Source organism: Miscanthus floridulus, chromosome 3 (assembly GCF_019320115.1).
Source record: "Miscanthus floridulus cultivar M001 chromosome 3, ASM1932011v1, whole genome shotgun sequence".
Taxonomy (NCBI): domain Eukaryota; kingdom Viridiplantae; phylum Streptophyta; class Magnoliopsida; order Poales; family Poaceae; genus Miscanthus; species Miscanthus floridulus.
The window spans coordinates 47,056,468-47,073,849 of record NC_089582.1 but is presented as its reverse complement, the minus strand read 5'-3'; the positions used below and the strand labels follow the sequence as shown (position 1 = coordinate 47,073,849).

The window sequence follows — 17,382 nt, the reverse complement described above, 5'->3', positions numbered from 1 at the left end:
TATTCTGTTTCTTGAAAGGAGTGTTGTTTTCTATATTTTTCTGGATATTCTCGTAGGGAACGAATCCAGTCCTAATTCCCTCTAAGCCAAACACTATTAGAAATGGATTGCTTTATTCTGTCTCCACTGTCCTCCTACCAAAACACATGCTAAGAGCTCGATGATCCTAGCCTTGAAGGATAGGAATAGGAATAGGGATATTCCATCTTTGAAGCTAGCTATCTATTCTTTATACCTCATTTAATCTTGGTCATTCATCTATTTTTCTATCCCTGTCCCACTCCCTGTATCCCTTTATCCAAACGCCCTGTAAATGGCCCAATACAGCCCATTTATATAAATAGACAAGGAAAAAAGATTTCTGCCTTCTCCCGTACCTTAGCCACCGCCGCACAGCGCCTTTGCAAGTTCGCGACGGTTCGCCGATCGGCCGGCTCCCCATCTTCCCATCCCATCGGATTGGATCGCCTTGACAGTTGACACCCGGCCGCTGAGTCCGATCCCATTAGCGGTGAGCGATGATTTGTTCCAGTTGCTTGCTGCCCGTGTTTCTCTCCTCTCCTCTTCTGATTTCACCATCGGCAGCTGCAGCAATTCTTTATTCTTTGAGATGCTCGTGGTTCCAATCATCTGGTGAGGTATATACATATATGCATTCCCCTTTCCCTCATTTTACCAGTTCTCTTATTCTCACAAGATCTAAAATAGTCCCCACTCTCAAATACCTATGGTTACAGTGTTGTTTGATGTTTGTGCTTGGTTAAATTACTGGATTTAACAAGGGCACTGATCTCCTGTTCAGTTTGACAGTCTGGAAGCAGCAGGGGATTTCCTTCAGTTCACTGCAGCTCGACAGTGACAGTGGGTTCCATGTTCCCTCTCTTGTTTGTTGCGATCACCATCCATGTGAGTGCTATTTCATCTGAATGTAATTGATTTACAGACCAAGAGCATCTCCAGCATTATCTAAAAAAATACTCTAAAAAATAGGTTTTCTGACTTTGCAAAATATACAACAGTTTCTAAAATGTCACGCCTAAAAGACAAAAGGTAATTTTACATCAGGAATCCTAAACTATTTCTAAATCACATTAACCACTTTTATAATTTATTTCTCTCTGTATAAGGAACCCTGTCTTACTTTTTTTTTTTCTTCCCCACATCCTTCCACCTCCATATTGGGCGACTATACGCGCCGTGGGAGTGGTTTTTTTCAAGTGCCAAAAGATTGTAAGGTGGGTTTGTGAGTTGTTGGAGATGAGTTTTTTCAATCTTGCCAAAATTCCTGGATTGATAGACTCTTCAGAATACTCTTGGAGATGCTCCAACAACAAATAGAGTCACTTTTTAATGCACTGCCTATTTTGTTAGCAGAATTGATACGATGAATTATGAAGAGGAAATTAAAGGGGACAATGCATTGCTTTTTCGATGCTGAAAACGTGGGTCAAACAAGTAGTAAGCTTCTTTTTTTCATATATATGAGTTAATACGTTGAACTATTTGTATTATAATTTATATGCAACTTGTGCACTTGATTGTTGAATTTAAGACTTCCAATGATATTTTTAACCTAGTATACAAGACTTCTAAGCAAAATTTTAAATTTCTTGTCTAATTCACTAATAAAAATCGTTACTATGCCATCGATTATAAAAATAAGTTATTTTCACAGAGGGCTTTAAAACCATCCCAATAAATTGTTTTTCAGGTATGGTTTTTTTTAAGACAACCACCTTTAAAAATCAGTTTTTAGGATCGGTTGACTTAAGACAGTCGTCTCTAAAAAATATTTTCATATTTTTTATAAATCATTTAGAAGTCATAAAAATAACAAAAAAATTTATGTGATCGGAAGCGCAAAGGACCACCACCGCTCAAATATTTAATTTTCACTAGTTCTAAATAAGGGCAGCCGCACCACATTGTCACTATTAATTATTTATACGACGCTATCCATTTGTACTAATATGTAAGAATCATGCAATCAATATTTTGTTTCGTAAACAATCTTAAATAGAAAAATTTTCAACTATAAAATTTTAGGTCGCCGAGCACTACAACTTTGATATTGAACATGTCTCTACCCAAGGTCTTGAAAAATTCAAAAATTTAAAATTCGATCTGAGAAATTAATATATATCTCTGGTCCCCTAAACGACCTCGAATAAAAATTCCATCAACTACAAAATTTTAAATCTCGTTGATCACTATAATTTTGATATAAATTTTGTCTTCATTCGACTTTATTTAAAATATTTACGATTTTTTCTACTGTAGCTATGTTTAAGAATGGTTGACTTGGTCATCAACCTTTAAAAATTGATTTCTAGGGGCTGTTGACTTAAGTCAACCTATTTTCACAGGCAGATGACATGAGCAACCTTCCTTAAAAATAGATATATCACTACTACACAAAATCTTTTGTGAGACGTTTTGAAATTGGCCTTAGTTAATGCGTGGGATTAACTGAGGCAGCCATTTTTTACTAACCGAGGCGGTTACAGTCAACCGCCTCGCAAAATCGATTTATGGAGGTGGTTAAAAATCTATTAACAGAGGCCTAAAAAATGCCTCTATTTTGGGAGGCGGACCTCCTAAATGTTCCGCCTCAGAAAAAAGGCGCAGAGCCCAGCCGACCCATTAGCGTAGCCATGCATGGAAGGAGCTCTTAGGGTGTTCAATCCTTCATTCCACTCGCACTCTCTCCCTCCGAAGTCGAGTGGCCGAGCGACGCCCGCACCCGAGCAGCGCCCCGGCGTCGTGACTCCACCCTCCCTCCCTCCACTCTCTCCTTCCCTCCACTAGTTCACTATCTCTCCCTTGCACCTACCCATTCTACGGCGGCGGACCAGAGCAGATCCCGGTGAGCGGCGGTGGTTCGAGCACCCTTTCCCTAAGATTCGGTGAGCCCAAGGCCATCTCCCTCATATCCCGACGATACGAGGCTTTGAGCAGCGGATCTGGCTGCAAGCGGCGGTGGTGCCCTCCCCCACCCAAGCGGCGCCCCTCTCCCTCAGATCCGGTCGCGGTGGGTCATGGCGGCCCCTCTTCTGCAGATTCAGTCGCGGCAGCGGCGGATTCGGTCGTGGCTGCAGCGGATCGAGGCACGGCGACGAGGGTGGAGGGAGGACCGGCGGATCGAGCACCCCCGACTACGGCGGCATGCGGAGTGGGGCCTGCTCCCTCAGCGGCGGCGGAGGCGGCACGCAGGGGCGACAGAGCTAGGCCCAGATCCCGCCCGTTTAGGGCTGGATACAGGTTTTTTCTTCTTTTTTGTTTTTTATTCAATTTACCGAGGCGGGCATTGAACCGCCTCGGAAAAAGATCCCATTTACCATGACCTTTTGACAGAGGCGGTTGCGATGCCCGCCTCGGTTAATAATTTCTGCCCGCGTCAGTAAAGTTTCCTGTAGCAGTGTATTTTCAGTGACGGTTTACATAACAGAGCCGCCACTAAAGATGTAAAGATGTATTTCCAGGGACGGTTTATTAGCTATATTGCTCCCAGAGTTAGTTACAAACGGTTTGCTAAGTAAATTTTTAGGCGTCGTTTGCTAAATAAAGTACCCTCAAAAGAAATAGGAAGCGCATGTAAAAATCATTTTTGTACTGGTGATTATGTATGGATTATATGAAAGTTATCTATGGATTATATGAATTGTATATAAGAAAATTGTTGGAGCATACCCTTAATAAAAATTCTGTGTCCGCCACCTGTTCAGGTGCTCCCCAAGTCCAACCACGACTCCAACCCACCTAACCGCTAACCCGGTATGGGAAAAGTACTACGGCCATCTATTTGGTGTGAAGGGGTGGTGGGCGTCATCTCCGTGGCGAGGCAGGCGGGCAGCTCCGTAGCTGGCCGGCGGACGGGCGGAGGGCGGAGCGGCGCACGTCACCGTGTCGGCAGCGACTCGCGGCAACAGACGGGGGCTGGTGCAGCTGCTAGTCTCAGGACAGGGGCTGACGCTAGGGTTGCTCGATTTGGGCTGGGTGTTGAAGACCTGTTCCCTTCTAATTCGGCCCACGACCAGGGCTGCAGCCCCAACAACCCCCCTGCCCTCTGCTCCTTACCATGCATGTGCGATGACATCACCACCAACTCCTTGTAATTGTTAAGCCCATCCCCTCAACTATATAAGGATGGGGAGCACACACAAGTTACTCACAATCTCTTGTAGCACACCTCTACCCAAACTCCGAGCACTCGGGCACAACAATAAATACTTCTTTATGCATTAGACGTAGGGATCAATCGCCTAAACTAACACTACTTAAAACTCAATTCCCTTGTCAGTGCAAAACTGACAAGGAAATATAATTGCTCTGATAATAATTAAGTTTTCTATCAGTATCACCCACCTGACAGGATAAGATATAATTTTTCTGTCGGTGGAGGCCATACCGACAAGGGAATTCTAGCTTTTAGTAGTGCAGTATAATCCTCTGTGTCATGTATGCTACCCCATCAAAACACCATGTGTGACACAAAATTTTACTTGCTGGTGGTACAAAACGTCAACAATAGGTATCCGGGAGATGGCAAATATGATTTTTGGGAAGCGCTTGATTGCCCACGTTCTTCACTATGGGTTGTATCATGTTCAATCCAAGTGGTGCCATGTACCTTTGTCTTCATTGCCAACTGCTTCAACCAGGCCCTCCCAAATATCATCGTCAACAACATCGCTCGTCCACTAGCCACAATGACATCATCTATAGACAATCAACTCGGTCATGGTTTTTTCTCGAGCAACGTAGGAGAGTTGCGTGTCATTTCATTAAATTGAGAAAAAAGAACCAAATGAGAGGCAAAGTCAACTCCACTAGGACACCTAGTACAAGGCTAACAGCGCCACACCTAGAAAGAAAACATGACAAAAAAAAACCATCTAGAGCCTAAGCAGTCGATGGAAACAACCTACAAATGAGTTGATGTGAAGCCTTAGCACTAGCCTAGCACCACAGATTACACTCATGCACTACAAGCAGAACCTTTTGAAAGCAAGAACTACCACCCTCAAAGACAAATTGGTTCCTATCTTTCCAAATCTCCCAAGCGACTATGATTATTAGCGAATTAAGCCCTTTCTTTATTTCCTTAGGATCTGCCTTGATTGTCTTGCTCCACCAGCTACTAAACCGAGAGTCCTCTGGTTGTGGTGCAAGATGAAGCAACCCTATCACAAAAAATAGTTGTCCAAATTTGCCTTGCAAACACACAAGCAATCATGTTATGTTGTGTCACTTCATTAGCCTAATCACAAGGGACAAACTATAGGTGGGAAAGCCGCTGTCTTGCAAGTCAGTCAGCAGTCTAGGAACGGTTCTTGATCGCTAGCCAGATGAAGAATTTGCAATAGAGGGCCCCCAAGACTTCTAGTATGCTTCCAAGGAGCAAACTTGATGGTCCCTGTGAAAAACACCATATAGGCTTATTTGCTAGAGTAAGAGACAGATTGTGTGAGTCTCTAATGGTGTTGATCAAGAGTGTCTTGTTGAGAGGTCATATTATTAACCATGTCCCAAAATTGCAAGAATTCCAATGAGACCTCAATTGTCAAAGCCCCCTTGATATCAGCCATCCAATTTATGTTTTGTAAAGCTTGTGCCACCTTACGTTGTTTCAAGGATCTCTTGGGAATGACTTGAATCAGGTTGGGGGCATGCTCTGCAATTGTTTTACCATGAAGCTAGCAGTCTAGCAAGAACTTAGTTGAAGTTCCATTACCAACTATGGTCTAGATGGCAATGTCAAAGAACACTTGAGCATTAGGTGGAACTTGCACAACCAAACCTTAGCAAAGACGCTCCTCATCATCTTTCTTTGGTGCCCACAACCATTGGATACAGAGTGATCATCCCATGGTTTCAAGGTTATGAATGCTAAGTCCCCCAAACAGAATAGGGCGTTGAGCCTTTTCCCATGACATAAGATAGTTACCCCATTAGCATTTTCATGGCCCTTGCACAAAAAACCACATCTTTTCTTATCTATGGCTTTTAACACCCATTTTGGCAAATCCATGGCAATCATAAGATAAATTGGGATAGTACTAACCACCACCTGTACAATGATCAAATGACCAGCCTTATTCATAAGAGATGCTTTCCATCCAGGAAGATTATCAACCACCTTGTCTATAAGAAGTAAGAGGTCAGACTTGGTGGGTTTGCGAAGAGCCAAAGGTAAGAAAAGGTAAGTACATGGAAAGTCCTTAGCTCTCATGGGAGTGTTTCTGAAATTGTTCTCAGCTCAAGATCTCTACACTGTATGTGCAAGACTGAACTTGTGTTCATATTAGTTTTGAGTCCGGAGGCATGGCCAAATAACTCTAGGTTGGGAATAATAATTTCAAGGTTAGATCTTTTTGGTTTTAGAAATATTGCCACATCATTGGCATAGAAAGAGTGCCTATGCTTAACTTGTTGTAAATCGATGGACTGGAGTTTTTGCGAGTTGCATAGCCAATTAAAGAGTTTAACCCTTCCATCACTAGAATAAATAGCACAGGAGAAAAGGGTCTCCTTGCCCAATACCATGTTGATGTAGCAAACTCACTCCTGCCCCCCATTGACTAGGACCCTAGTGGATGAAGTGGACAACAACAAGCAAATGAGATTGCACCATTTCTGTCCAAAAGCAAGTCTTTGTAGAATCTCTAGCAGAAAGCGCCATGAGACTTAATCAAAAGCTTTTTGAGATATCATGTTTTAAGAGAAAAGTGTGGCATCTTTTTCTTGTGGAGGCACTTGGCCATCTTCTGTACAATATAAAAAGTTATCTTGGATGCACCTTCCTTGCACAAAACCCACTGTGATTTATTGAGACCAATTGCTTTAGAAAAGGGGGCAAGTCGGCTGGACATGATTTTTTATACTAGTTTGGCAAAAGTATGAATTAGACTAATGGGTTGATAGTCCTTCACCTGCAAGGCGTCAACTTTCTTTAGTAGGAGCATGATGATTGTTGTGTTTAGAAGTTTAAACTTAAAGACCTGACTACGATGTACTGCATCAGGGGCCAACGACATGTCTTCCTTAATGTTTCCACAGCTAGCACGATTGAAGCGACCTATAAAACCATCTGGTCCAGGTGCATTATCAGGTGGAAAATCACAAATTGTTGACCATACTTCCTCTATAATTCAAAGGCCGCTTGAAGCTTCTCTTCATGTGAGGTGACAATATGATTTTGCACTTGGAACTTGGCTATAAAGTTTTTCTTGTGATATCTGGACTATTGATGAAAAAAGGATGTTTTGGCATCCCCCTTCTGGAGAATGAGGACCCAAGAGCATAGCTGTGCCACCATGCGCTCGAGAGATGCCATCTCAAGGCAACGCAGTTTGAGTTTCCGATGAAGCCAATCTTCACCTATGGTCTCTAGCAATTTCAAGCCTATGAAGAAGTTCCTTAGCCATCTCCAGTTGCAACTTGGTGTTGGTGATTCTTTGCTAGCAAGCCTTTGCTAAGCCACTACAGCTTGATAAAGACCCACTCAACTGAACAGGTGGTCGCAACATGTGCACTCCAAATTGAGTGGATAATGATCAGAAACTCCAGATGCAACACTTTGCAGTAGCGAATCAGGAAAAATTTCTTCCCAATCCGAACCACAGAAAGCCCGATCAAGCCTTAGCAGAGTAGGTGAATATCACTCACTGAACCAAGTATATTTTCTACCTTGGATTTCCTTTACCTCAACATCATCCAGGTAGTGGCCAAAATGCCCCATCAATGCCCTATTTAGATTTGCATTCTTTTTGTTCATTGCTTGATAAATCAAGCTAAAGTCCCTGGCAATGAGAACTGGTCCATTACAGAGGGCCCTCAAATCACGTAGCTCTTGGAGAAAATTCAACTTCTCATCATCCTCATGGGGACCATAAATACCAATAAGCCACGAATTGCGCCCCTCCATCTCGGCAAATTGGATAGAAATAGACAAGGAGTCTACCCAAGAGGTAATAGCCTGGCAGAAAGAGCTCTTCTAAGCAATCAAGAAGCAAGCTCGGTCATCAATATACATATTGTTGCTATGTCATGTTACTACATTGCGTTAGTGGAGTTTGTGTAACACCCTAGAAGAAAACAACAACAACATCCTTCTGGAGTATTACCACACTACACTATAACAAGAACGCATCATCAAAGAACATGGAAACATCAACGATCATCTAAATTGAACATTAAAATAAGTCTTCTATGATGACATAAGAAACGACATCTTCAAGCACAACCAACAAACCACAGATGTTTATTAAAACATAGAAAACCAAGGGATGGTTTTGTGCATCTGCTGCATATGTGGTGAGTTCCTAAGGGCGTCAACCCTTAAGGGGGTGAATGTAACACCCCAATGCATTAGGAGCCTGTAGTAATTGTGTTGTTGGCCCATGTGGCATGTGGAGTTGTAGTTGATGGGTTTAATACCACTTTGGAAGTTTAGGTGGGTGAGTGCGAGCTTATAATCCTTGTTGCTCCAAATGTAGCACCTTTGGGTTAACCTTTCTACAAGAAGTGAGGATGAAATTGTAAGAGAGGTGGCGATACAAGCAGGTTTTGGACGCGGGTTGTTACAGTTTTACTATAGCAATGTGGCTCGGTTATATCCAATAATAGCGCTGCTGGTGCCCCCGGCACGCACCGGATCAACGCAAGGGTATAATTTCCTAAACATTCTATTATGTTTAGTTTTTTTCTTTTAGTACTACAAGTTATGTGTTTGCTAATTTATGGAAATAACATGCTCTAATAAATTAGTAATGGAATCGTGCATATATTGCCTCTCTCATGATTTATATTCGAATATAATCCTGCAATTGCCTAAAGTTTCCAACAAAAACAACCTTGCTTGGTGAGAGATCACATTCAGGATGAAGCTGGCACTGCCAGCTATATATAAGTAACGGCTTCCATGGTCTTAATTGAGTATCAACCATTCATCAATTGCCAGAGTAGCCATTTATTTTCATCAATTGGCGATGTACAGCTAGCAGGACAACAATTCTGCCAAGCAGTTGCTTGTTGCATTGCACCCTCTTAGGGCAGTTGGAAGAACAATTTGAAGGATAATGGAGCTGCTTTCGACCTTTTAGGAATGAGACATATGGTGCATGTAACAAGTTAGGAGTCACTAGCCCGGGCCTAGCTATTTTTTGATGGTATCCTAGTATAGATATATTACCAGGTAATATGAAATGAGTTTGGAGCATGAAAACGGTGGCACCAATTCGAAGAGAGTAAGATAAACACAAACAACAGAAACTCATACAAGGTTACATCACCTTATGAAGAAGAAAACATGACTTCTTCTATTAGACACAAGACAAACAAGTACAACATACCCAATGAAAAACAAAGACACATCTACTTTTATTACTAGACACATTGCATGCCCCATATTTCAGACTGTTGCCCTGCCCCTTTCCTTATCAGCCAAATCGAGCCTCAATCATGTTGTCCTTTGCAGAATAGCAGACAGGGCATACTGTAAGATTGATTCCACATGACTTGCATGCGCAGAGGTGTTGGCATGGCAGGATTATCATACAAGCATCACGGGCACAACAAATCTTACAGAGAAGACTGGTATGTGTCCTCCCTATAGAAGCTCCCTCCATGTTCGGTGCTTGACTACAAGAGCCAGTAGACTCTAATTCAGTGGATAAACCATGTGCATGGACATTTGTTGCTTGCATAGGAGGCAGCTGGGAAATAAGCGACTTATTCATTTCATAAAACCATGTAGCAAAGTACTGCAATTCATCCCTTTCCTGTAATACAGTTTGGACAAACTCTTGAGTGTTGTGCAGTTCCATGCGTAAATGGGAAATTTCTTCATTCTTTCGCACCAACACATCTCTTGCCATTGATTCAGCAAAGTTTAATAGAGTTTCATTTTGTGAAGATATCTGTTGATGCAGTTCTACTCGTACCTGTTCATTCTGTTATAAAAATTAAATGAGATGAAATGGACAAGAAGAATTAGAAAATGTCACCAAAAACTTCAGAACAAATAGCTAAAGTGAAAACCTACATGTGCTTGAAGAATTCGGTCTACTTGTTGCTTGTGATGATCAAGAGCAGTCAAGAATGGTAACTGGGCTATTTGTTGATCACTGTCCATATGGCTATACCTAAACCTTGTTGTTCCGTAGATTGATTGTCTTGCCTTGGATAAGAGTTATGGCAGTCCACAGCAGGTTCCTGAACAGATGGGTGCCTTTTATAGCGAAGGACCAAGGGTGGGCAATCTACAGAATGATATCTTTGGCAAGATACAATAACTCAACACATTTATTTTTATGACTCATGTTCATGAATAACACATCTGCACACAAATCGAGGTACTCTGCTTCTTACCTAGCATAATTCATTGCTAAAAATACATGGTGTGGGCTGCACCTAATTCAAAGGCTGGTCAAACCAGTAGTTGATAAGCACATGATGTCTTTTGTCGTAGATGCGCGTGTATCTGTATCCTGTATAATAAATTTCTACATATATTAATGTGTAGGATTGTGTGGTAGCCCTCAAAGGCAGATCGAAGGATTCAGTCTTCCACCGTTCTATAGAATCAGATAAGAGAATAAATACATGGGATGCTTTGTTCATAAAGCTAAGAAAACAAGTTTCTTAAAATACTATCAGGTTGGTAGTACATTTCTTACACTCATTAGTCATTACTGATCCACATTCTACACATAGTTAGTGGATATTATATCATTACTTATTAGCTACCACTACGCCAGAATTGATAATCACTGTCGGGTCGAAAGCAATCATCACTACCAGCATCTATGTCGACAGAGGTTAATCGATAATGATAGGGGTGGAATATAACTGCTAGGTCGGTGACTCGGCAGTGATAATAGGAGCAACACTACCGGGTCACAGAATTACCGCGGCAAGCACTGTTGTTCGTCGGGTGTCACTGAGTGTGTGTCTCTGGTGGCTCGGGTGGACTCAAGAACACAAGAATCTCAGAGGGGACGCAACAGTTTATCCTGGTTCAGGCTATCGGGGCCCTACGTCTAGCAGCTGATGATGCTTATACTCAAGAGCACCTAAAATTTGGGGGGTTACAACAGAGTGTAAGAGAGAGATTTGGTAGGGGATCGCTCGGTGTTATCCTAAGAAGCCTCGCCGCCGGTGAGATCTTCCCCCTCATCGAAGAGGAGGAAGACGGTGGAAGCGGGGGAGGAGCTCTCAGTACTCCTCTCGGGGTGGCTCTGCTCTCATTGCAGAGCTCGAGCTATCTCGTGACGACTCGAATGATCTGTCTCAGTTTTGGAAATCGTCCTCCCCCCTCTAGGATCCGACCTCCCCTTATATATCGAGGTAGGTCGGGTACATGACTGTTTGGGGGGTTTCGCCTATGATCTACATGCACCAGAGTCCAGGAGTGTCTTGCAGCGGCGTCGTGTGTTCCTTGGCGTTGTCATGGAGCCGAAGAAGCATTGGGAATCGTCCGGTGGGTCTGTTCTAACATGTTGAGTGCCAGGCTATGTTGGCTTCGACCGGCCTCCACTAGGTGCACCTTCTGGAGGCTTCTTGGAGCCCTGAAGCCAGCGGAGAAGTTTGTCTTCTTGGGTCACGCCCCGTGCATGACCCTATCAGAGGAGCGGTTGATAGGGCCGCGCCTACTGGGCAGCACTGAGGAGCCCATGAGCCTCGGTGGCTTGGGGCATCTGTCTCTGGCCCGAGCCTTGGCTAGCGCCGAAGGCTAGGAGGGGGCCAAGGATCGGGTCCAGGCTTCCGTTGATCAGGAGCCTGAGGCTCGGGTGAGCCCCTGAGCTTTGAGCAGAGGCAGCGGGCGTGCTCGGGCTCAGCCCAATTCCTTAGCCGGATGGTGCACGTGAGCGCACCCGAGGGGTGTAGCCCCAAGCCCCCAGGCGATCCTAGAAGGGTCGATCAGAGGGTCTATCGGTCGGGAACCTTGGATCCCGAGGCTTAACATACCCCTATGTTAGGATCTCGTCAGGTGGCACTCATGACACCATGACACCACTGCTGGATTAGTGGCACTCAAAATTTTCTATGTAATTACTCAAAATTGACACCCCTCACCCTCAAATATAGGGGATGCCAAGGTCTCTCCTACCCAATGGTTGGAGCTGGTGCCATGACGCGGAGGTAGTTGAGGATGCAAGAGGGGGCTTGAGATGAACGTGGGAAGGCTTGGCCGTGGCAATGTGGCATCAGCAATAGTGTTGTTGAAGCGGTGGTCATTGTGGTCGCCGCGGCATGAAAGTTTAGCTTGCCTCTCTATGGTAAGCATGTGAACACCACCACAGCCTCGAGCTCCAGGCGGCGTAGTTGTTGGATGGGGAAACCTTGAGCTCCCAACGATGGTGGCAGCATCATGGCAGCCCACACAGACCAGGCCTAGCACCAGTGGCAGTACCTAGAGGGCCCACACACAGATCTTCACCCTTGCGATTTAGGGACCGAGGAGCTATTGTAGGGTGATTTTGTGAATGGCTCCTAAATGAGAATTTAGAGTGCGAGTTAATTTGGTTCCTAGGAATTGTGAGGAATTGACAAATAATCTAATAATGAAATAGAAAACACTTTCTAAATATTGGTTTCAATTTAAAGCATCCAAACAGACCCTTAGATATATAGAGAAACACACCATACCAACAATATATCTCTTATAGTTTTATATATGTTCTTTTTGAGAGATAGTGGATAATTAAACTGCGATAGATACTAACACATCACGACAAACTAACTGTGCTTGACTGGATCTAAGGAATACGACAGAACCATATCAGGATTAGGGTTCTTACGATTGAGGATGCCCACGAGATGTAAGGAGGATGAAGTGGTCGGAGAGGTAAGCGTCTGGCTGAACATCCATGATTTACCTACCCCATGACTCCGATGGTGGCGGAGCGGTGGTGCCTGCCGTGGTGGAGTCTGCTTGATCCATTCTGATCCGCCATGAAGCCCACGAGGCGTCGAGACACTCCGAGTCTGTCGGGTGGGGGCACGCACTGCATGTGTTCGGACACCTAGCTCAACGGAAAATTATAATAAAAATAATATAAAGTTAGCAAATTTTATAGGCCCATTTCGCACATTATAGGATCACTGAATTCACCCCACTTTAGTCAATGAGGTGTTGGAATCTCCATGTGGTTGCTAGAGTTTACTGAATTTGATGATTTGATAAAAATCCATATAGAAATTGAAATCAATAATCACATACTACAATTGAATATGAGCACCCCATCCAACACATGGATGTTTCCTTATTAGGTGCCTACTGGTTCGATTGCCTTGACTCACAGCATCCACTGCTCTCTCTTTCTCTGAATGTGAAACGCAACTTTGTCGGACATAGCCCTAAAGTCTCATTAAGGTAGTCTTTGGTTGGACATAGCTCGGCGTCGCGTTTTATAGGAGGCTGGCCGGGTAGGGGCTGTGCCACCGGCTCGCCTATTCGCCTTGGTGTCCCTTTGGTGGGACAACGGTGGCACGGAGACGATGAGGCATGCTAGCGAAGTAAAGACATGATGGGATGGAACGGGCAGACTAAACAGGAGAGCAACACGTTCTGGGGTGGTTGGCAATGCAGAGCGGCCTTGGTTGCGAGTTCATCCTTGTGCTGCTGCCTTTGTATGTGCTTGTTTGCTATGCTGTGCGTGTGTTGCTTCTGTTGTTTCTGTGTGTGCTGCACGTGCTGCAGGTGTGTACCATGTTGGTTGCGTTGCTTCTCGTGCATGGTGAAGGAGAAGGGAAAGGGAGGTAGCCAGGTAGGTAGAGCCTTTATATCATGATGGCGTCAGAGTAGTTGTGGTCGGCGGAGGGGTCTGATGGGGTGATGCAAGCTGATGTTGCATGCGGTGATGGCAGGTGTGGATGATGTTGGGTGTGGGCGATTGCTGGTGTCGCATGCCGGGGAGGGGGGCATGCAGATGCTATCGGGTGAGGATGAGCAGAGTGAAAGAGATCGAGACCTGGAGGTCGGCTCATTATGTTGTCACCGGGCACAATGTGCAGCACACATGTTTGGGTGTGGAACTCATAGGCATGTAGGTGGAGCTTGAGATGGATATGAGCTTCAGGGGAAGTTCAAATAGAGCTCAAATGATGTCTGGTTTTTGAAACAAATTTTAAAAATACTTTTGAGTATGAGTGATTTTAAAAATTTGAATTTTTAGGGTGAGCCGAATCATCCACTGAGCCGGCGGTGATTAATTTTATCACTGCTATTTTTGAACCGGTGGTGATAACCTTGTTTATCTCAGCCCACTTTCACAAACCACGTCGAAAACCGGCAATGAAGGGGGCTCACAAACCGGCAATGATGAGCATTGCGTAGAGTGAAGGCATGCAATGGTGTTCAAATATAGATTAAGGTAATATTGAAATATGTTGGGATCATGGATCATGGAAACAACTACATTGGTATGAAAATAAAATAACATAAATAAATATAAATCACTGTACTACAAGGTTACATCACATATAGGAAATACAAGCCTCCTTTCTCAGTCACATCTGATAGACTACATTTCAAATTGTTGTCTCCTCTTTACTTCTCAGCCAAATCGAGCCTCATTCATGTTGGCCTTTGCCGAATCGCATAAAGTTACATGTTTAGATTTGCTACACAAGACTTACATGCACATAGGTGTAGGCATGGCAGGATTAGCATACAAGCATCACTAACACAACAAAGCTTGCAGATAGGAGTTGGATGTGCGTTCTCTATAGTTGTTTCCTCCATGTTCATTGCTTGATTACAAGAACTTCTTGAGCCTAATTCATTGGATGAAGCAAGAGCATACACATTTGTCCCCTGCATAGGAGGCACCAGAGAAATAAGCAACTGATGCATTTCGTATGTCCCCTCAGCGAGGTACATCCACTCATCTCTGTCCTGCAATGCAGTTTGCAGAACCTGCTGAGTGTTCTGTAGTTCCATGTGTAAATGGGCAATCTCTTCATTCTTTTTCATCAGCACGTCCCTCGCCATAGATTCTGCGAGGTTCAACAGAGTTTCCTTTTGTAAAGATATTTGTTGTTGAAGTGCAACCTGTACCTTTTCGTTCTGTTAAGTGAAAAAGGAAATAACAGAGAATTAGATTTAGAGAAATTCAGCTTAAACTTCATAATTGAAGTACTTCAAAAAACCTTACATGGGCTTGAAGAACCTGGTCCACTTGAACCTTGTGCTGCTCAAGGGAAGTCCTGAATTGTGACCAGTTTATTTGCTGTTGGCCATCTATATTGCTACCTGGAGTCTCATTCAGCGATACAACGGAAAGGAGGTTCTGTGGTTGTTCTGAAGGCTGATTGGCATACAAAGGATGGGAGTTCGAACAATCCATTGCAAGTAGCAGACTTATATGGAATGTGTGTTTGACTGAATGAGAATAGAAGGTCGCTATTTATAGCGAAGAATGGATGGTGCGCAATCAACCGATTGAATCACCTATATCTTTTGAATGATACAATATTAACTCTACTCATTTAATTCGTGTGTTTCCAAAGGGCATCTACATGCAAGTCTAGGTACTCTGCTGCTTACCTATATTAATCACTGCTAACCGACAACTCCTCAAATGATGAAAAACAGATACCATCAAACTAATTCAAAGTCTAGTCAAACTAGTAGTTGATAAGCGCATGACGTCTTTCCATTCATAAATGCTTAATTGTCGTATTTATTTTTCTTACACCTTATGATCTTTTACTTACATATCATATCCTTTGTTCATAGTACTAAAACATAGCATATCTTTGTTCCCAGGGCAAAGAAAATAAGTTTGAAATTTCTTATTTGATAAGTAATATATTGTTAGTGCTTGCTATTCATCATCACCATTTCGTACTTAATTAGTGGATTCTATAAATTTATTCCACTTAGTGATGACTACCCCGCTCCTAATCGCAAGTATTTATGAGCTTCGTATCCAATTCAACTAACTTACAGATTTAAATGAGACTTCTAGAAGAAAACATAAATTTTGTTTAGCTGGTGGGTGTGAGTACTATGTGGGCGACATAGTCTACCCTATAGTAAAACTTTGTAATAAATTTATGGTCACAAACATCTCACGATGTAGAGACCGGGATTTTTTTCATTTGCTTGATGAAATAAGTTTCCCTTTATATAAAAAAGAAGAAAACATAGTGGCATAGAAGACACATGATTATCTGGAATTAGATAATCATTCACATGGCTTCATCGACAACCACCACGTGACGTTGACAACCCCACCTCTAGTAGATTCCTTGAAAAAAACAAAGTCATTCTTGCCAACAAGTATGATCTAACACCGACATAATAACTCATAAATCATTTGTGTAAAATTACAGTTAGGGTAATGCCACAAGATAACAACCATTGCTACATGACAAACATGCTCAACATGAATTCCACCTAAAAAAATTTATCAAATGCTAAATGGTAAAAAACTATATATGCAACACTAGAAATAACCTCATAGCCAAAGAAGTGATGTGATACAATATACAAGCTCACTAGTCTCAAGAAATATCATGCTCAACCTTGCATTGAGGGTAAGTTTGGTCACTAACTAGAAGCTCGATATGACCATCCTCGATGAGGTGGTCGACTGTTGCATGATTTGCTTGGAAATTGTACATGAGAACATATGTAGACAAATGAGTTTTTTCATTGTAGAATAGAAAGAGAAAATATTTGTAAACCAAACAACTATAAAAAAGATGGAGAACTAACAAGTGGGTGAATGGAAGGATCTTATGTCACATGGAAAGGAGCCCTAAAACCATATTAGCCAACATACCTGGCTCTTGAAAATAGAGCTTATGAGAATCCATAGGCAAGAACATGAATCTTGTATGTGACTATGTTACATAGCACCTAGGGTGAAAAAGGGGAGTGACTCCAATAACATAACAACCTGTTTTGTTAGCGAGTCCTGAAGACTAGCCACGAAACCATGAACCTCTATTGTATTACTATGATTACCTCAACAAATCCAGCTCTAGGGTACAGGGACTTCTTGAACGCGAGGATGAGCACAGATTCTACTGGTGTGAGCTCTCCTAGTGTCCTCAAAGAGTTAGGACTGAATGAGTTTCTAAAAAATAACCGATACAATTTGGCTGGCCGGTGGTAGCGTGCCGCCTGGAAGTGCATGCATAATGAGGAGGTACTGCTCCTGGGAAACATAATTCACAAACCGAAGTGATGGGAACTAATTCAACACCAAGAGCTTAGTTATGTAACAGAGAATATCCTCACCTAATCCACCACATATTCTTGTGATCTGGCCAACAAGTCCAGTAGTCCTGCCATATATGTCAAATGACCCCTCATCTCTTCCTCAGTGTCTCCTATAGATTTTGCCATGCCTTCAACTGTAATTC

The 17,382-nt window shown here is 43.0% G+C and overlaps 1 long non-coding RNA gene across 6 annotated transcripts; it reads left to right on the top strand.

Annotated features, from left to right (window-relative positions):
• Positions 1-383: 383 nt before the first annotated feature.
• Positions 384-14,994, top strand: LOC136545642 (uncharacterized). 6 transcript variants are annotated; one of them, XR_010781111.1, is made up of 6 exons: positions 384-638; positions 803-1,050; positions 1,128-1,235; positions 1,375-1,458; positions 9,479-9,597; positions 14,709-14,994. It is a non-coding gene; the product is annotated as an uncharacterized lncRNA (long non-coding RNA). The 6 variants fall into 6 exon arrangements; XR_010781114.1 differs by lacking the exon at positions 14,709-14,994 and having other exon boundaries at positions 803-906; positions 991-1,050; positions 9,479-9,724; XR_010781113.1 differs by lacking the exon at positions 9,479-9,597.
• The last annotated feature ends 2,388 nt before the right edge of the window (positions 14,995-17,382 follow it).